The sequence below is a fragment of the Octopus bimaculoides genome, chromosome 27 (genome assembly GCF_046866305.1).
Source record: "Octopus bimaculoides isolate indiv1 chromosome 27, ASM4686630v1, whole genome shotgun sequence".
In the NCBI taxonomy this organism is placed as follows: domain Eukaryota; kingdom Metazoa; phylum Mollusca; class Cephalopoda; order Octopoda; family Octopodidae; genus Octopus; species Octopus bimaculoides.
Window position 1 is genome coordinate 1,166,142 of NC_142954.1, and position 20,000 is coordinate 1,186,141.

Sequence of the window (20,000 nt, forward strand, 5' to 3'; positions counted from 1 at the left end):
TAACTATATATGTATATATTTCTATATATATATACGTATCGATTGTTATTCACGCATCGTATATTTGCATACACACCTACATGCATACACACACACACACACACACACACACACACACACACATATACATACAGACAGATAGATAGATGGATAGATAGATAGAGTAATCTCTCGCCATATCGCGGTTTATTATTTAAGCTCACATCGATTTCTTCGTAGTGTTGTTTTGCATTTATAATAAAATAAATCGATACAAATTATAAAAAATAATTTTGATTTTTAATCGGAATGTTGAAGGCTGGTAAGCAATTGATGAAAGATCGATCGGTTTGGAAAAAAATGATCTATAATGGTTGTATTTGAAACATGAGGAATCGAACACGGTATCTTGAAATTAGCAGTTCGGAAAAGAGATTTAGCTTCAATCTGAGACACGTTTATGCCCGAAGATGTGTCTAACATCTCTAATAGGGTCTGTTTGTCCAAAGCCGGACTTGCTAGTCATAGAAGATGTGGTGTGTTTGTTGACTGAAAACGTTTTGAATATGCATATAGAAGCTGCTATTCTATTATAGCGGCGACATGAGTGCATGAACATGATCCATCCGATGACCATGGATACTACGGACTGCGCTGTAATCATCTCAGGAATACGGACTAGGATCTTAAGAAACATGTAATCTGTGGAAACGCGCGTAGAATTATTATTGCTATTACTATAATACACACACACACACTCACACAGACATACATAGATATTAACATTTAACAGAAGCAACAGAGTGACTCAAAGACTGAGTTTCGCGCGTTAGCGCTAACCATACTTGTATGTATTTATTTATGGACATAATGTGTGTAAATGTATACAATGTATGTATGTATATGCATGTGTGGGGGGTTGATGTATGTATGTATGCATGAGACGTATGCATTTACGTATTTGTATGCCTGTATGGAAGTGTGCACACAAACGTATTAAATATAACTGTCCACGCTCTTATTTCAATCAACTCCGCTTCGTGCACCTCTCGTTAATTAATTCCAGCTTGATAAGGCTTTGCACACATCAGCATATGTACTATTTGTTGTGTAAATATCAGAACGGTTGTCGCTTTGTGGGCTGTTCACGACGGATTCGGTGTGCGCAGTTGACGAACGCAGAAATGCATGCGTCCTACGGTCTGTTGACGTCATTCAAAGCCCAAAGATGTGTTTTCACATATGTTGTCTATAAGAAGTTTTCTCCCGAGGCAATTTCCACCGTCGGTCCTTTCCCCATCCGAGTGCACACGGATGTACTAAATATAATTGTACACATTTTTGCATTTGTCTGTCTATCTATCTATCTATCTATCTATCTATCTTTCTTTCTTTCTCATATATATATATATATATATATATATATATATATATATATGTATACATACATGGCATTTCGATTTACTGTCGGGTGACTTTTGGCCAACCTTGTATGTATATACTTCTTTATACATATCGCTGAAGTCGATCTAAGACCCCAGTCCTTTGAAGCTTGGATACTTCTATCCATCGCTTTAGTCGAACCGCTCAGTTATGGAGATATAAATAAACCAGCACCGGTTGTCAAGTATTAGTCGGGGACAAACACAACACAAACACAAAGACACACATACACACACACACACACACACACACACACACATACGCACACATTGATATATATACATGCATATACGCAAAGGGCTTCTTTCTGTTTCCGTCTACCACTCACAATTCTTTGGTCGGCCAAGGACTATAGATAAAGACACTTGCCCAAGTGGTTAAGAAGCACAGATAGATAGATTGATTAAAGAGAGAGAGAGAGAGAGAGAGAGAGAAAGAGTGTGTGTGTGCAAGTTTATATATATATATATATATATATATATATATATATATATATATATATATATATATATATATATATATATGAGGGTTTTTTTAGAGTAAAAATGAACAAAACGGACACATACGCCCCTGCGACCACCACCACCACCACCATGCCACCGTCATCGCCGCCGCCGCCGCCGCTGCCGTTTCACCGCGACAATATTATTTTAATTTTGACAATATATTTAATATTGAAAAGCTATCTCATAAAAACTCTAATGAGTTTTAATGAGTTTTATGTTTCTTTTGGGAGTGGGGGGGGGGGGAAGGCGGGTTGTGCATGTATGTATGTGTGTGTGTGTGTGTGTGTGCATTTGTTTATTTTTATGCGTCCTTAGAGAGTTTACAGTTTGGAAATAATTAAATTCTCAGAATGACTACATCGGCGGCGGCAGCAGCAGCGGTTCTGTCCCGTCCGGACCGAACGTTGCAACGAGCGATGCGATTCTTTTATTCTTTGGGGACTGGTTTCAGTCATTTGACTGCGGCTATGCTGGAGCGCCGCCTTAAAGAGCTGTTATTTTTAGCCGAAGAAATCGACCCCAGGACTTATTCTTTGTAAGCCTAGTACTTATTCAATCGGTCTCTTTTGCTGAACCGCTAGGTTACGGGGACGTAAACACACCAACGTCGGTTGTTTGCCCGTGGAGAAGATATCTCAAGAACCGCTGAATGGATTCGGATGAAACTTTCAGGGATGTTTGGCCTCGTGACTGGCACAAACTGATTAGATTTTGGGGTCCGGTACCGGACAAGGATTCTGGATTATTTATCCGGATTTTTTTTTTTTACTTAATTTTTGAGAGCGGTCGGGTTCATTTTTAGTATTGTGCGAGCAGTCGAGTTTATTTCAGATATTCTCATTTTAAAAATCATCTCCGGCTAATCGTTAGAGGAGGTTTGCGCTCTCTGAGTGCTCTTATTATTATTATTATTATTATTATTATTATTATTATTGTGAAGGCACGTGGCTTAGTAGTCAAGGTTATTCGGCTTACGATCCTAAGGTCGTGAGTCCAATTCCCGGCGACGCGTTGTGTCCTTGAGCAAGGCACTTTATTTCCCGTTGCTCCAGTCCACTCAGCTGGCAAAAACGAGCTGTACCTGTATTTCTGTTATATCGCAATACTACACAGTGGCTGTGTGAGCTACGAAATCCTCGTCGCCACTGTTATATCGCACGTTCGGATGTCCTCTGCTAAACGACTATTTCTTTATTTGGCACTACGGCCACAACAGAGAGGGGACACTACAAGGACAGACACAACACCACAATGGGGATATAAAATATAACACGAATGACAATGCGATGTTATATAATGAAGAAATGAAATGGCTGCATGGGCCCCATTCCCATGCGGTACCATTTGAACTTTTATACACACTATTTACAATCGTTCAATTTTTGTATTGTTTTTTTTTTTCTTAATCATCTTTTTTTTTTTCCGTGAAACACTTTTCCTTTTTTGTTCCTTTTTTTTTCTTTGTTTTTTCCTTCTTTTTTTCAACAAAACGATTTTACTTTTTTCTTTCTTTTTAATACCTCATGAAAGGCTCCAAGTCTCTTAGCTCAACTACTGGTGAGAGGTGTTCGAACTCCACCGTGGGTGACCTCACTCTTATGATATGCTTGAATTTTACAATTTTTCTTTCCGTCTCTTTGCTTTTTGCATATCTTACGAAATTCCATTTATTTTTTCGTCTTCCCGGTTTTCTCTTTTCTTCTTCCACTTCTGGTACTTTTTTTCCTTTTCAACCCTGAACAATCTCTCCATTTCACCCTCGTACAGTCGCACTCCCGAATTTTTTTTCCTTCGCTGGGACAACCGGCGCCTTTAACACTGTTTCCTCCTTCTGTAACTCCTTCTCGCACACTTTTCCATTTACTTTTCCACGTTCTTTCTCCACCACCCTTTTCTCTGCCTTCCTTCTGGTCGCAGCTTTCATTCCCACCTCTTCTTTCTTCCTTTTCTGGTTCTCAGGCGGCGGGCTCGCTCTTCCACTTCTCCTTCCTTTTCTTCCCACCACCGTGAAACCCTCCTCCGCTGTTTCTTCTTCCGTCTCCACCTGTACTTCCAAATCAGATGAGGTCGAATTTCCTTCAGCTATTCAGAATCCATAAATATAATACCAGTCTAAGGCGGAGAAGCTGTGAAGCATTGGAAGAACGTCGGTGTAGATATTCCGCGTTGTCTATTCCGGAATTAAATAATGGTACACCTATTCCGGAATTAAATAATGGTACACCTACGCTGTAAACTTTTGAGAACTTTTGCCATCGTTTGACATCGTTATTTTGGTTTAACCAAGGAGAATAGATTTTCATTGATTTTCATTTAAGATTGATTAATCTTTAAAGATCAATTAAACTCCATGAATCAAATGTTGGTTATGTTTTAGTGTTCACACACGCACACACACACACACGCACACACACACACACACACACACACACACACACACACACACACACACACACACACACACACACACACACATGCATGCGCAAGCTGAAAAGTGATATCATCGACACATTCAGTTACTTTCTGCGGGTTCGTTATGTATGTATGTATGTGTGCGTATATATATATATATATATATATATATATATATATGTAAGTCTTTGTTGCCGCACACATTCGCTGGCTTTCTTACAAAAAGAAATCTAATGCTCTTAGCTTAGACTTTTGCGGAGTGGTGGGCAACCAGATCGAACTGTCTCAAGTGTAACTGCTCGAAACAGTAAGGACTTCTGGTAACTTGACTGAGGAAAGAAGGCCACGAATGACTCGTCTGTCCCTTGGAACTTTCCACCCCCCTAGGGGGGGGGGGTGTACCGCCCACTTTGAGAACCACTACATTACACCATGAAGTCGCTTCTGTAACTGTTTATTTTCCAAGTCCGGGTCATTTTTACCTGTGAGAAGAGGTGGTTCATATCAGCCTGGCCTTCTATCCTTTGATCTGTCAAGTTTGGTGAGGTGGGGGTGGTGTACCAGGGGCTTGTGCTCTGCTGGCATGGCTCTCCAGATCATCCAGGTACACGGGTGACCACCCTGCGAGAAGGGCTGGACATTGTGATGGCTTGGCGTTGGACCATGCATCGAAACTGGCGGTTATTCCATCAAGCAAGAAGACGAACAGACAGACAGACAGGCAGGTAGAGAGACAGGCAATCAGACAAACTGGCAGAGAGAGGCACAGTCAAACTGACAGACTGACTTAATGACAAACACAGAGGTAGACAAACGGACAGAGAAACAGCAAACCGATAGACAGACATTCAGACAAACTGACAGAGAGACAGACAGGCAAAATGGTGATACGAAAGCAGAAATCATGAGACGAGAAAGACCCCATTGACTTTTGACTATCGACCAAGAAAGAGACGAACGAACAACAACAACAACAACAGCAGCAACAACAACAGTAATAATAATGTAAAGGGGAAATGGAGCCATGCAGACGACAACTAATTAATAAAGCAAACGACGAGAGAAACTTGACTGAGCTGTGTGACTAAAAGCCGGCACTTCCAACACCACCACCATCATCACCACCGCCACGACAACCGCCACTGCCACCTTCGACACTCGGTTTTAATAACAAACACGTGGTACATACATTTTCACTTCCGCTTGACGCCATGTCATATTTTTTTTTAATAGCTACTATTTATGGACCTATCGTTGTATTTATATTTATAACACACACACACACACACACACACACACACACACACACGCATATACGCATATTATATGTGTACGTACTCGACGTGTATTTGATGTGTTTATGTATATATAGTATATATATATATATATATATATATATATATATATATATATATACACACATATATATGTATGTATATATATATATATATATATATATATATATATATATATATATATATATATATATATATGTGTGTGTGTATGTGTGTGTGTGTGTGTGTGTGTGTGTGTGTGTGTGCATATAATTTCTTGTGTGTATATGTATATATACATATATGTAAACGCATAGATATGTATACACACATACATATATATACACACACATACATACAAACACACATATATATGTGTGTACATATATATATGTATATGTACATATAATTTCATATGTATGTATATGTATATACATATATGTATACCCATAGATATATATACATATAAATACACATATATATACATATATATATATATATATATATATATATACACACATATATACATATATATATATATATAGAGAGAGAGAGAGAGCGAGAGACACAGATATATATACACACACATAAATATATAAATATATATATATATATATATATATATATATATATATATATATATATATATATATATATATATATATATATATATATATAAAATATGAAAGCCAAGATACAAATACTCATATCTGTGTGTGTGTGTGTGTGTGTGTATAAAGAGAAAGTGAGGGAGGGGGAGAGAGAGAGAGTGTTAGACACAGAGATAGATAACGTGTTTATGTAGACTACTAAAGAGTTCATAACACATGAGCGAGTGTATATGAATTAATTAAGTCTATATAAGAAAATAATATTACTAGCTGTGATCTGAAGTAATTTGGGGAATTGTAAACCCCGAGAGAGACAACTCTCGGCTCCAGCAAAAAGAAGCATCGGTGTTTCGACCCGGTTCAGCCTTTACCGGCTTCGGTACAGTTTGGACTGCAATGCGAAGTGTGTGTGTGTGTGTGTGTGTGTGTGTATGTACATATATATATATATATATATATATATATATATATATATATATATATATATATATATATATGCGAGTAAAAATAAATACAAAAAAGGTGGGGGTTTTTGTATGATTGTGTATAGAGGAATATATTATTTTGCTTAAAAGAGTTCCAACACTGTCTGTTTTTTATGTTTTATTTATATTCCTGCAGAACTAATGTGGGGCATAGAATATGGAATATACAATATATAATATGATATACAATATACAATATAAAATAAAATAAAATAAAAATGGATGGCACCATGAAATAAAGTATTGAATGTAGATGAAATATTGAGTGTTCAATATAAAGGATCAAATATATAGATATATAAATATAAATATATATATATAAAGGCGACTCGAGTTTCAGGGCTATTTCCCTTCGTCATGGCCGGTATGACAGTCTTTATGTATATATGTGTGTTTTATATATGTAAACATATATGTTTATGTACATATGTGTCTAGAGTCGAACGCCTACGCAGCCCTTGTCCACAGTAAGTTCTTATATATATATATATATATATATATATATATATATATATATATATATATACACACTCCAACATATTAAGAAGTTTTAAATCATCATCTGTTGTCCTCAGGGGTAACTGTCCTGGAGGGGGTTATTGTCCAGGGAGTGGTAAATGCCCTAGACTCATATATATATATATATATATATATATATATATATATATATATATATATACATAAATATATATGTGTGTGTGTATTGCTGTATATGTCTGTGTGTTGGGGGGGGGGCGGCTGTGTACATAAAAGTCAAGAGGTATGAGAGGTGAATATATTTATTTAATTACTTGTCATCCATGGCGTTACGGCCGTTTCGCAACACACCTGTAGCAATAATTTCGGCGTGGAATAAAATCTTGCTTACATGTTTGCCTTAACACGTGTGCTCGGGGTTCATACAACACAAATGTTCATTCACAAATCAATGCTCGTAAGTGGAAGCTAGCTCATCAAATCACCAGAACACCATGGTTGCACCAATACAGATCCGATTATCATCAGGAGAACAAAGGAGCCATTATGTAAATAAGCTTCATCTCGTGAATATTCTTACTTGAAGACATTTCATTGGTCAAAGTTCAAAACCTATAAATTAGACGTTTTGCATTGTTCTGTATCCAATATTTTAAACTTCAACGAGTGTTAGATCACAGAAAAAAAAACTTTACTTCCAGTTCACGGAGGACACGTAACATGTATATGGACAATAAAGTTTTGTATACTTGAGACAGTGGAGGCGCGTGGCATAGTGGTTAGGATGTCGGCATCATGATCGTAAGATTGTGGTTTCGATTCCTGGACCGGGCGACGCGTTGTGTTCTTGAGCAAAACACTTCATTTCACGATGCTCGAGTCCGCTCAGCTGGCAAAAATGAGTAACGCTGCGATGGACTGGCGTCCCGTCCAGCTGGGGATAAAGAGTTCCTATTACCCCCTAGAATTCTATTTTTACCCCGCTTGGGGTAATTTATCCAGGTTCGCCGACCCTTGACTTATTAGATCTATTACTCGTCGTTGTTGCAATATAATTATGAGGTCATCAGGCGTGCTGACTGAGTATATTTTTTTATACAATCGATGACATACTCAATATGAGGCGATGTGTGTGTGTGTGTGTGTGTGTGTGTGTGTGTGTGTGTGTGTGTGTGTGTGTGGTAAGAAGTTTGCTTCCCAACCACATCGTTTCGGGTTCAGTCCCACTACGTGACATCTTCCGCAAATATTTTCTAGTGTCACCACGGCCGACCAAAGCCTTATGAGTGGATTTGGTAGATAGAAACTGAAAGAAGCCCGTCGTATAAATGTATGTATTTATGTGTGTGTGTCTTTGTGTCTGTGTTGTCTCCCCACCATCGTTTGACAACCAATGTTAGTCTGTTTACATCCCCGTAACCTAGCGGTTCGGCAAAATTGACCGATAGAATAAGTACTAGGCTTACAAAGAACGTCTTCGACTAAAAGCCCCTTTAAGACGGTGCTTCAGCATGGCCGCAACCAAATGACTGAAGCAAGTAAAAAAAAAAAATTTTTTTTAAATATATATATATATATACACACACACATACACACACACATATATATATACACACACACATACACACACACATAGATATATACACACACACATACATACACACATACACACATACATACACATGCTGTATTTGCCAGCGTAAAAGACGTTTTGTTTTTTAATTCTATTTTGAGATATAGCGAAAAACATGGCCGCGTCTGATGCTACCGCATCACAGACGCAGAATGAGTGATGTGCGCAATTGGATCAGCTTCAGTCTGCAGGGTATAATAATGGTTGTCACTAATATAATATTGAAAATTAGCCAAAATATCACTGACTGTTAGCAGAATCTTATGAAACTTTGCTTTTGCGATGATACGCTGCCGGCATTTATATGCGGAAGGTCACATATCAACTCATTATGCGTCCTTCCCCAGCACACACAATTCACACTCAAAACGCAACAGTCTGTTAGTCCAGATATTTGAGAAATTGCCGGTGGTGCATCAGTTGTTACGTGGAGGAGTCACATTATCTCATTAGACCTCCTTCATTAGTGTACGTAACCCACACTTGGCATGTGGCTTACGTTATTTAATGATTATATTACGTTTAAGAAACATTTTAAAGGTCGATGTTGGGAAACTCGCTAAGAGATCACATCCGGGATGAGGAGATCAGGGACAGAACTGGAGTGAAAGATGTCGTCGCAGAATGAATACCACCACGCAAAGCTACGATGGACCGGTCATGTCGCAAGGTTCACAGACGACCGATGGACCCGTGCAGTTGTCGAGTGGCGCCCATACGGGACAAAATGCTTCGGGGTATCTGTTTCGGTTCTGCTGATTATGCGGGGTCAAAAATAAAAAAATAAAAAAACAAAACGGAATTTTGGGAACATAGCAAAAAGGATGATGGGGCTTGGGAGAAAATCTTTAAAGGGTCAAGTTCTTTTAACTGCAGAAACAAGAAGAAGAGAATGCAGGATTACTTTTAATTTCCGTGCGCTCAATGATCCCCTGAACAACGCTGTCTTTCATGTATATAATATGGTGGTCGTCTGCTCAATACTTAATAGCTTGGCAGTTTCAGTGTGCGCGATGCTTAATTCTGGCAGGAGACCTTATCTAGTGTTTTAGAACAGACATACTCTTAAAAAGACATAAATTTCACACTAGTTTTAGTGAATTTTGAACTGGCTGGAGTGCCTGACCATGGTGAACCTTGAAATGTTTCTTTAGACTTCCATGAGGTTTTCAGATCCAGTGACATCGATAAGGGCAAACTGAAAGGTACGTTCCGTAAGCAGTACAAAGCGCCGTATTATGTGAGATTGAAGTCCATTCTCAGACAGGCAGATTTTTGCCACAAAATGTCCAAATAGAAAACGTTCCAAGTTCATATTCTCTTACTGGTCGTTTTATGTTTTTCTTTTTTTAATTTATTCTCAACATTTACCTGTATTAATCTATTTTTCTTCAAAAGTGTTCACCCCGTCCCATATTTTTGAATGCCAGGTAAAGCGAACCGTTGCGAGATCGATTCCTACAATCTTCAAGTTCTCCTTGAACATTTTCTTTAACTTACATTATTCTCGTTTTCTCTGAACAAGTCTTCCGTAGAATAATTGTTTAGGTGTACACTAAATCGGCCACGCGGAAAATATGCACGGACCATCGTAGTCTATATTTTAAAATAATTGCTAAACCAGAATAAATATACTGCGTTTAGAAAATTCATTGACGAACCCACGAAACCTTAAGTTGCAGGGAGCCAAATCGAACTGTTATTGAAATGGAACATGTGACTCCAATCAAATGGGTTGAGTGCCGCCACATTTTTTCATTTGTCTACTCACCGGTATACATACCTGTGTGTGTGTGTGTGTGTGTGTGTGTGTGTGTGTGTGAATGCGCGCGTGTCTTTATGCGTGTGACAATTCCCAGCCCTATATCTATATACATATATATAAAGATAGATAGATATAGATACAAGCACACACATATATACATACACACACACACACGCACACACACACACACACATATATATATATATATATATATATATATATACATATATATATGCATATATATGTATATATCTATTTATATCTATATATCTATCTATACATACACATATATATACATATATATATAAGCATATATATATATACGTGTGTGTGTGTATATATATAGAGAGATAGATAGATAGATATATACATATGTATATATATATATTTATAAGGAGAGGGGGAGTGTATGCGTGTATGTGTGTATATATAATACACTCTCACACACACACACACATACACATAATCTGTATATATGTACATGTTTATGTAAGCGTATAGCACGTACGTTTACACCCACCCGCTCACCCGTACACCTACCTACCTTACTACATCACACACACACACACACACACACACACACGTACACACACACACACACGTACACGCACAGAACGTCCACAGTACCCTATCACCAAGAACTAGACCATTTTTTGGCAAGCAGTCTAATTTAGTTGAGTTGACAAGGTCTACGGAGTCCCGACTGGCGCCGTCCCATTCAAACAACGCTTCGTAACCTTCTTTCTCTCTTTCCTTTCTTCCTCTTCTTCTTCTCCTTCTTCTCCTGCTCCTTCTTCTCCTTCTTCTTCTTCTTCTTCTATGTTATTTCGGGACGTTCTAATACATTTGTTTGCGTTTTATTATTCTACTTGTTACTGTTGTCGTCCTCGTAGTCGATCTTTGGTGTTGTTGTTGTTGTTGTTGTTCCAGTTGTCGCCCATATTCTCTTCCGCTCCGCTCCGCTCCCTCCCTCCCTCCATCCCTCTCCTTCTCTTTCTTCTTCTTTCCCTCACTCTTTCTCTCCTCCCCCCCCTCTCTCTCTCTCTCTCTCTTTCCTTATCTCTCCACCTTTTTTTTTTGCTTGTTCTTCTTCTTGCTGTGTATTTTTTGTAACTATTGTTGTTGTTGTCTTCATTGGTGGAGGGCCGGTGGGGTTGGGGAGGTAGTGGTTAGTGTGTGTGTGTGTGTGTGTGTTGTAAGAATCTAACACCGAATGATTAAAGTCCGGACAATAAATCAAATCGTCCGACTCACCCCCACACCCCGTCACGTACGCACACGCATACCCATACACACACACACACACACACACACATACACACACATACACACATACATGCACTTACTCTGCACTCTACAAAGACTCACACGTTAACACACTGTTACACATACCTACACACTTCCATAGACAGACAGGTACACAGATAGATAGATAGATAGATAGAGAGGAGAGAGAGAGAGAGAGAGAGAGAGAGAGAGAGAGAGAGACAGAGACAGACAGACAGACATAGGTATGTACGTATCTATGTATTATTTCGTGGGGAGTATATATATGAGATAAATGAATATACAAAATTCGATCACAAATTGACTTCTACATGTGTGTGTGGGGGTGTTTATGAGTGTGTCTGTGTTTAAGTGATCGAATGTAAATATTTTTCTTCCTCTCACTCTGTGTGTGTGTGTGTGTGTGTGTGTGTGTAAGTAACAGACGATGGATACGTATCAATTCGTTACAGCCGTTTCCAACGATTTTTTAAAATTGATCAATGAGTACATGAATATCGTTATAAAAAAACCGTTTTCTTCAGATGAATACATGAATTGTACAATCAGGGACATTTAAAAACATTTTTTAATCCACGACACATACATATTTGGTGATTCCACAAACGAGAGAAACGAACGGAAAACAAGACAAGTAACATAAAAAAAAAACGATCCTTCATCAGTTGTTCACTGTCCTTCTACTCCTCATTTCGAATATATATATGTGTGTGTGTGTGTGTGTGTGTGTGTGTATTTATTTATCTATCTATCCATCCATTCATTTATCCATTTCTCTCTCTCCCTTTCACTTTCCGTCTACGAAATCTATTTTTATGCGTATATATGTGTGTGTGTGTATATATATGTATATATGTATATGTATATATATATGTATATATATATATATATATGTGTGTGTATATATATATAAAAGCATGTATTATGTTCTATGTTGGTATGTATGTATTATGATGTTTGTATGCCCGTATCCATATGTATGTATCTATACGTATGTGTGTGTGTGTGTGTGTGTGTGTGTACATACATACGTATGTTTGCCTGCAGACGAGTGTATATAGCATCGTTGTCAGTTACTATCTTCCTTAAAACAAACCACACAACAGCAACAACATCACTATCAGCATTACCACCTCCACCGCCATCACCCCCCCCCCCCCCACCTCCACCGCCATCACCCCCCACCACCACCACCGCCATCGCCGCCGCCGCCATAGCGGCAACAACAGCATCATACAATAAGAATCAAATTTCTCCAAGAATTCCTCAGTCGCCATTACCATCTTTAAACTCCCCCCTCCCCCACCAATAATTAATAATCATTTCTCTGCAGACGAAGAGGCACAACGCCAACTTGGTTTCATTTTTTTGTTTTTTTTGCTGTTTATTTTTTGTATGTAACTTTTATTTATTTATTGCTTGTGGGTGATGGTGTGTGTGTGGTGGTGGTGGTGGTGGTGGGGTTTAAACCAGTGGAGGTGATTAAACAGCGTCAGAAGATGAGTCTCCCGTTTATTTATCTTTTTATCTTCTCCACGTTTCAGTCATTGCTCTGCGTCCATGCTGGAGCAGCGCTGCTTTGGAAAATTTAGTCGAATAAATCGATCCCAGTATTTCTCTTTTTTTTTCTGGAGTTTAAAAAAAAATTTTTTTTAAAGCCTGGTACTTATTCTTCGGTCACGTTTTGCCCGACCGCTAAGTTACAAGGGACGTAAACACACCAACACCGGTTGTCAAGCGGTTGTGGTGGACAAACACACACATTCGCACGCACACGCGCAGACACACGCACACGTACACACGAAACGCCGGTGTTAAAACGGGGGGGGGGGGGTAGCTGATGAAGGAAAATGTTCTCTATGTGGCCTGTGTGTTTTCTGTACTCTGGTTATTATTATTTTCTTGTCTACGTTTTGTTTGCAATGTCCTGTACCCAGATATGCACCTATATATACAGGTAGACGTAGGTATGCACATACCTGTACGTATATATGCATATACTCATTTATTATTTGTTTTATATATATATATATATATATATATATATATATATATATCCGAAGCGACTCCAGGTCGTCAACGTCACTCGCGCTCATCACAGATTTCGCATAAGACACGTGCTTGCTCGAAGAATTTCTCGTTTTTCCGCAATATTTCTAGCCCCAAATGTCTTATGTCTTATATCTAGCTCTATACCTTCCTCCATTTCTAATTTAAGGGTTAAAATAAAGCAACCCTGCAAAACAACCGATCTTTACACGCAGACGCGCAGAATAACAGCAATCAAATAACAACAGCCGAGTGCACAACAAACATCAGCGCTCTGACTGTCGCCTGTATTCTTGACAAAGGATGCCAGTTAGTCTTTTACGCCTACCAGGCTCAATAGACGGGGGTTCGAGTTATTGGTTGCAATTATGTGGAAACTGACCCATGACCTTTTCTGAGGGAACCCAACTGTATCGAATATGCAACACTCTACATAGCTTAATTTCGAAAATTGACTACTGGACTGGTCAACCTTTGAACCGATTATGTCACTGGTCAGCCTGCTCACTATCCACAGGCCTGAAATCTTTGAACTGGCAACAGAACAAGAGAAATTCGGGGTATTCAGAAAGTCTCTACGCAAAAAGTATTTAATGGTTTTCGGGCGATTCCTGTATACTGATCGAGTCACAGAAGGTCCTCGACTCGCTTACGGAAAAACTACTTCCAAATAGATTCCAAAAGAGGCAGGAATGCTGGAACCGGTGAATTACTGTGCAAGATGACTATTTCGAAAGAGATGAGGTTAAATCTGAAATAAGTTATTGTTTTATTAAACATAACTAGTTCCGGAAACTTTTTGATAGCACCGCGTATCTGGTCCACTGAAACTGGCCTGGGGCTATACAAGCATGTCAACACTAGCAAGTCTACTATACCACACATCATAACACACACACACACACACACACAAACACACACACACACACACACGCACACACACACACACACTCACATATACACATTTATGGGGGCGAGCGCTGAATCAATGAGTCTTTGTTAGTGAGACAATGGCGAGTGATCGGTCACTGGTGGTGGTGGTGGTGGCAGTGGTGGTGGTGGTGGTGAGAGTTAGGCAAGTGTGTATATTTGTGTGTACATTATGTCAATGAGTGGAAGGGTGACATTGAGAATGTATATATATATATATATATATATATATATATATATATATATATATATATATATCAATAGATATAGATATGTACATACACATTCATATATGTGTGTCTATTGTGTATAGATAGATAGATAGATAGATAGGTGGACAGATGAACAGATAGATAGATAGAGAGAGAGAGAGAGAGAGAGAGAGATACATAGGTATACACATGGATATACGTATGTATAAATATGCTATACATGTATATATATACACACGTACGTACGTACATACAAACACACACATGTGTGTATGTATGTGCGCTTGTGTATGTGCTTGTGAGCGCGAGCATGTGTATGTGCATGCGTGTGTATGCCAGCAAGTGACACACCCCACCCGTATTACAAACGGGTCATATTTACTCGGGTGGCCACCACACAGTACAATTAATACAAGAGGCACGTACCTCTACAGAACACAGAGACGGTGGGTGGGTTGGGTGGCGAGGGGTGCGGGGGTGTTGACCATTTAACACAAGAGATGAAGGGCTGAAGTGTTTATGAAACAGACATACATACATATATATGTATACGTATATATGTATGTATATATACACACACACACACACACACACACACACATATATATATATATAAATAAAGTGATATATATATATATATAAAGTGATATATATATATATATATATATATATATATATATATATATAAAGTGATATATATATATATATATATATATATATATATATATATAAAGTGATATATATATATATATATATATATATATGTATATGTATACACCCACACAAATGTGTGTGCATCTGGTTGTGTACAACGCGTATATAGACTATGTGTAAGAGTATATAAGTAAACACATTCTTTTATGTTTAAATTCAGTGGTATGCATGTGTATATACATATTATATGTATATACATAGACAGATAGATAGATTAAGAAAGAGAGAGAGAGAGAGAGATACATGCGAAGCTAGATAGATATATAAAGAGAAGCAGAAACATGTATCGCTGGAGTGTGTATAGGCATTTGTATTCATATACACATAATCTGTATGTGTGTGTGTGTGTGTGTGTGTGTGTGTGTGTGTGTGTGTGTGTGTGTGTGTGTGTGTGCATATATATATATATATATATATATATATATATATATATATATATTCTGTATTTAATGCAATTGGTTCTTAATGCTTGCTCTTGGGCAGCACAGATTAGAGCCTCCGTTTCCGGTTTTAAATCACTTTTAGTCATTCATAGCCATCTTTTTATTATTATTATTATTATTATTATTATTATTATTTGGTTTGACTCAGGCTCGATTTTATTCGAGGTAGGATTTATGTGGGTAGCGGGTTACTACCTGTAACCTTGGGTATCCACAAGTTTTCAGTAGTCTTTCGAGTGCTTAGAACCATCCTTATAATCCTTGCTGTCCCTAGGAGACAAACTTTCTGTAGGAACTCTACAGGGCATTATTATTATTATCATTATTATTATTATCATTATTATTATCATTGTGATAATATTATGTAAGGGAAATCATACATAACTTCTAGAAACACGTGTATTAAACCAATTCAAAATATCAACATTGGGTTTTGTCTTCTATCTGATATGTGTATTATGTATACATGAGCGTATGCAGCTGCTAAAATAACCACATGTGGGTGTTATTAAAAATTACCACATGGAATTGTTAAAACATGTGACTATTAAACACAACCAGATGTAGTCGTTAAAAAACAACAACCACATGTAGCTGTTAAATATAGCTACATGTGGGTGTTTAAAATAACTTTGTTTTTGGTGATGCAAACAAGAAAACAGAACTCAAAGCTTGTGTGTGAGTATGTATGTGTATATATATATATATATATATATATATATATATATATATATATACGCACACACACACACAAGGGTGGGAGGCTGAAAGGTTCCTGGTTTCGGGTAAAAGCAAATACAGGAGGATCAGTTGATTATGATTTTATCCGACATGTTCCCCTCTCAAATTCACACACTTACTGCAGCGGTTCTTCAGATTTTGTAGACCCTGTAAAAGAACTCGGTAGGTCGGGCCTCCAGCCAGGCCTTTTGCGATACCCTTAAAGCTAGGAACTGTTCAACAGCCCCTCGTATTTTTTGCATTTGCATTTGTATTTTACCGACGAAATGTTTCAAAATATCTTTCCTCTTCTCCACAGACGATATGTACGATAGGATTTGAGAGAGAATTGACTGCTACGTCTAGAAGATCAAACGACCGAGTAGAGGCTCACTCATTAGTTTTAAACATTCGTAACACTCCTTGAATAATATTCTTCGTTTATAAGGCGGCGAACTGGCAGAGTATAAGTACAGAAGCGAAAAATTATGCGACATGGAATTCAATTATAAGTGGCCTATACTCCGCGTTGGAGGGTTAAAGGCTAGAAAATTTTAAAAAAATTTTTTAATTGTATTTGAGCGACGAAATATTTCAAAATGTCTTTCTTCTTTTCCACAGACATTATGTACGATAGGGTTTGAGAGAAAATCTGCTGCTACTCCTAGCAGATCGAACGAGCGAGTAAGAGACTCGCTCATTAGTTTTAAACAGTCATAACACACAGTCAATATTATTCCTCATTTACGACTGTTGTACAAAACATCATCTAAACACCAGTCGTTAAATAGCTGGTGACCTTTTTCACAGCTGACCCCGAAATTAACCCCATCAATCACTTATTTTCCTTGTTATTGTTTTTAAGTTGAACTATTGTATCTTTCTTCATAAAGAGGTGTAATTTAGCTGCTATTTCTAGTACATCGAATGGCTTCCCGTATACTTTGGTTTGTTATTCTCGTTCCTGCGTCCGATGATACTAAATTACAGACGACACTCACAGTACCACTCCGAACCGAGTTCTACTCATTTTCCTTTTCTTTTTTGTATTTGTATTTCAACAAAATATTTCAAAATATCTTTCCTCTTCTCTTCAGTCGCCATTTAGAATAGGATTTGAGAGAGAATTGGCTGCTATTCCTAGCAGATCGAACGACCAAGTAAAGGCACGCTCATTAGTTTCAAACAGTCGTAACACACCATAGATATGATGCCGCATTTATGAGTATACAATACAATGTCATATAACACCAGTTGTTAAATAGCTGGGGACTTTGTTCCTTGTTGACCCCGAAATTAACCCCATCAATCACTTTATTTTTCTTGTTGCTCTTTAAGTTGAACTATTGTGTCTTCCTTCATGCAGAGGTATACTGTTTAGTCTTCCTGTCTCTCTAAGAATCGGCTGAAATGGTCTACAAATATTGTTCGTTCCTTAATCTTAGTAATATTGCTGGAAGTTATAAACAAATCAAGGATTGGAACTAATTTAAGACCTTTGCAGCATGGCAGTCACGCTATCCATTGAAAACACACACACACACACACACACACACACACACACACACACACACACACACACACACACATGCTATGCAAACACCCACATGCATATATGCATACACACACTCATACAAAGACATACATATACACACACACAGATATATATGCATGTGTATATATATATATATATATATATGTATGTGTATATGTGTGTGAGTATGTGTATGTGTATATTTATATTATCTTTTACTTATTTCAGTCACTTCACGTCAGTCCTCATCGCCGAACCGCTAGGTTACTGACACATAAGCAGAGCAACACTGGTTGTCGAATGGTGGAGAGGGACAAACAGACACAAAGATATGCATATATATACATACATATATAAAATCAACGCAAAAATCGATACTTTATAAGAAATTGTAGTTTACTTTGCATACCACATGAATATAAAAATATACACGTAATTACATTCGAACTCCCAGTAGAATGCTTTACTTGTGCAAACTAGCCCAACCCTATTTGGCAAATTTGATTTAATGCTTCTTCAGGGAAAAGCATATAAAGAACGAAAGCCACATATACTATTATATTTATAGATGCCGTGTTGCATCGACCAAAGCCCTACGACGGACAGCTGAGACTTCGGAAATATGTATCAGTTCAAGCTAAGTACAAATCTATGATTAGAAAGAAGAAATCAACCAGATGTGTTGCCCCAAGACATCAAAGAAATCCAACTTGCAATTGTAATTATTAACTTATAAACTTTATGAATAAAAAAAATTTTATAATCGTAACTGAATTGAAAATATATTCCATGGATGCCAGGCAGACGGCGTCTATAAATTCAATTGTATTCTCTCTCACTCTCTCTCTCTCTCACTCTCTCTCTCTCTCGTTTTATATATAATGTACATACATACATACATGCGTATATACGTACATATGTATATACATAAAATCTATCTCAATAAACTGACGGATTCTTTCCCACGCAGTTCATAATGGAAAATTCGTCAAGCGTAGCCCCAGATCCCTTCTTTAGATTTGGCTGCGTTTTTTTTTTTTTAAGGATTTATCAATTTTTTTTTGTCAGTTCCGTGTTGTTCAGTTTTTCTTGTTGCTCTTTTTCCACTTCTCCTCCTCCTCCTGTTTCTTCTTTCATTGTTCTCTTACCAACCTCTCTCTTTCCATTTTTCCGCTTCTTATTCTTCTTCTTCTTCTTCTTCTTCTTCTTCTTCTTATTATTATTATTATTATTATTATTATTATTATTATTATTTTTATTATTATTATTATTATTATTATTATTATTATTATTATTATTATTATTATTATTATTATTATTTTATGTTTGACTTTTGTTCTGCATTTGTACAAGTTGGATCCAAGTCTCACCCAGAGACCTCAAGAGACAACAAGTTAGAAGTTCATATTATTATTATTATTATTATTATTATTATTATTATTATTATTATTATTATTATTATTATTATTATATTTACTGCTGAAAACGACAGACGTATTTTCGAACGCCTGAAGTAAGTCTTGCTT

At 37.4% G+C, this 20,000-nt stretch overlaps 1 protein-coding gene across 2 annotated transcripts in view; it reads left to right on the forward strand.

Moving 5' to 3' along the window:
• Positions 1 to 20,000, forward strand: part of LOC106867799 (BMP-binding endothelial regulator protein) — a 103,993-nt gene that overhangs the window by 21,656 nt on the left and 62,337 nt on the right. The gene's annotated exons all lie outside the window — the stretch shown is intronic.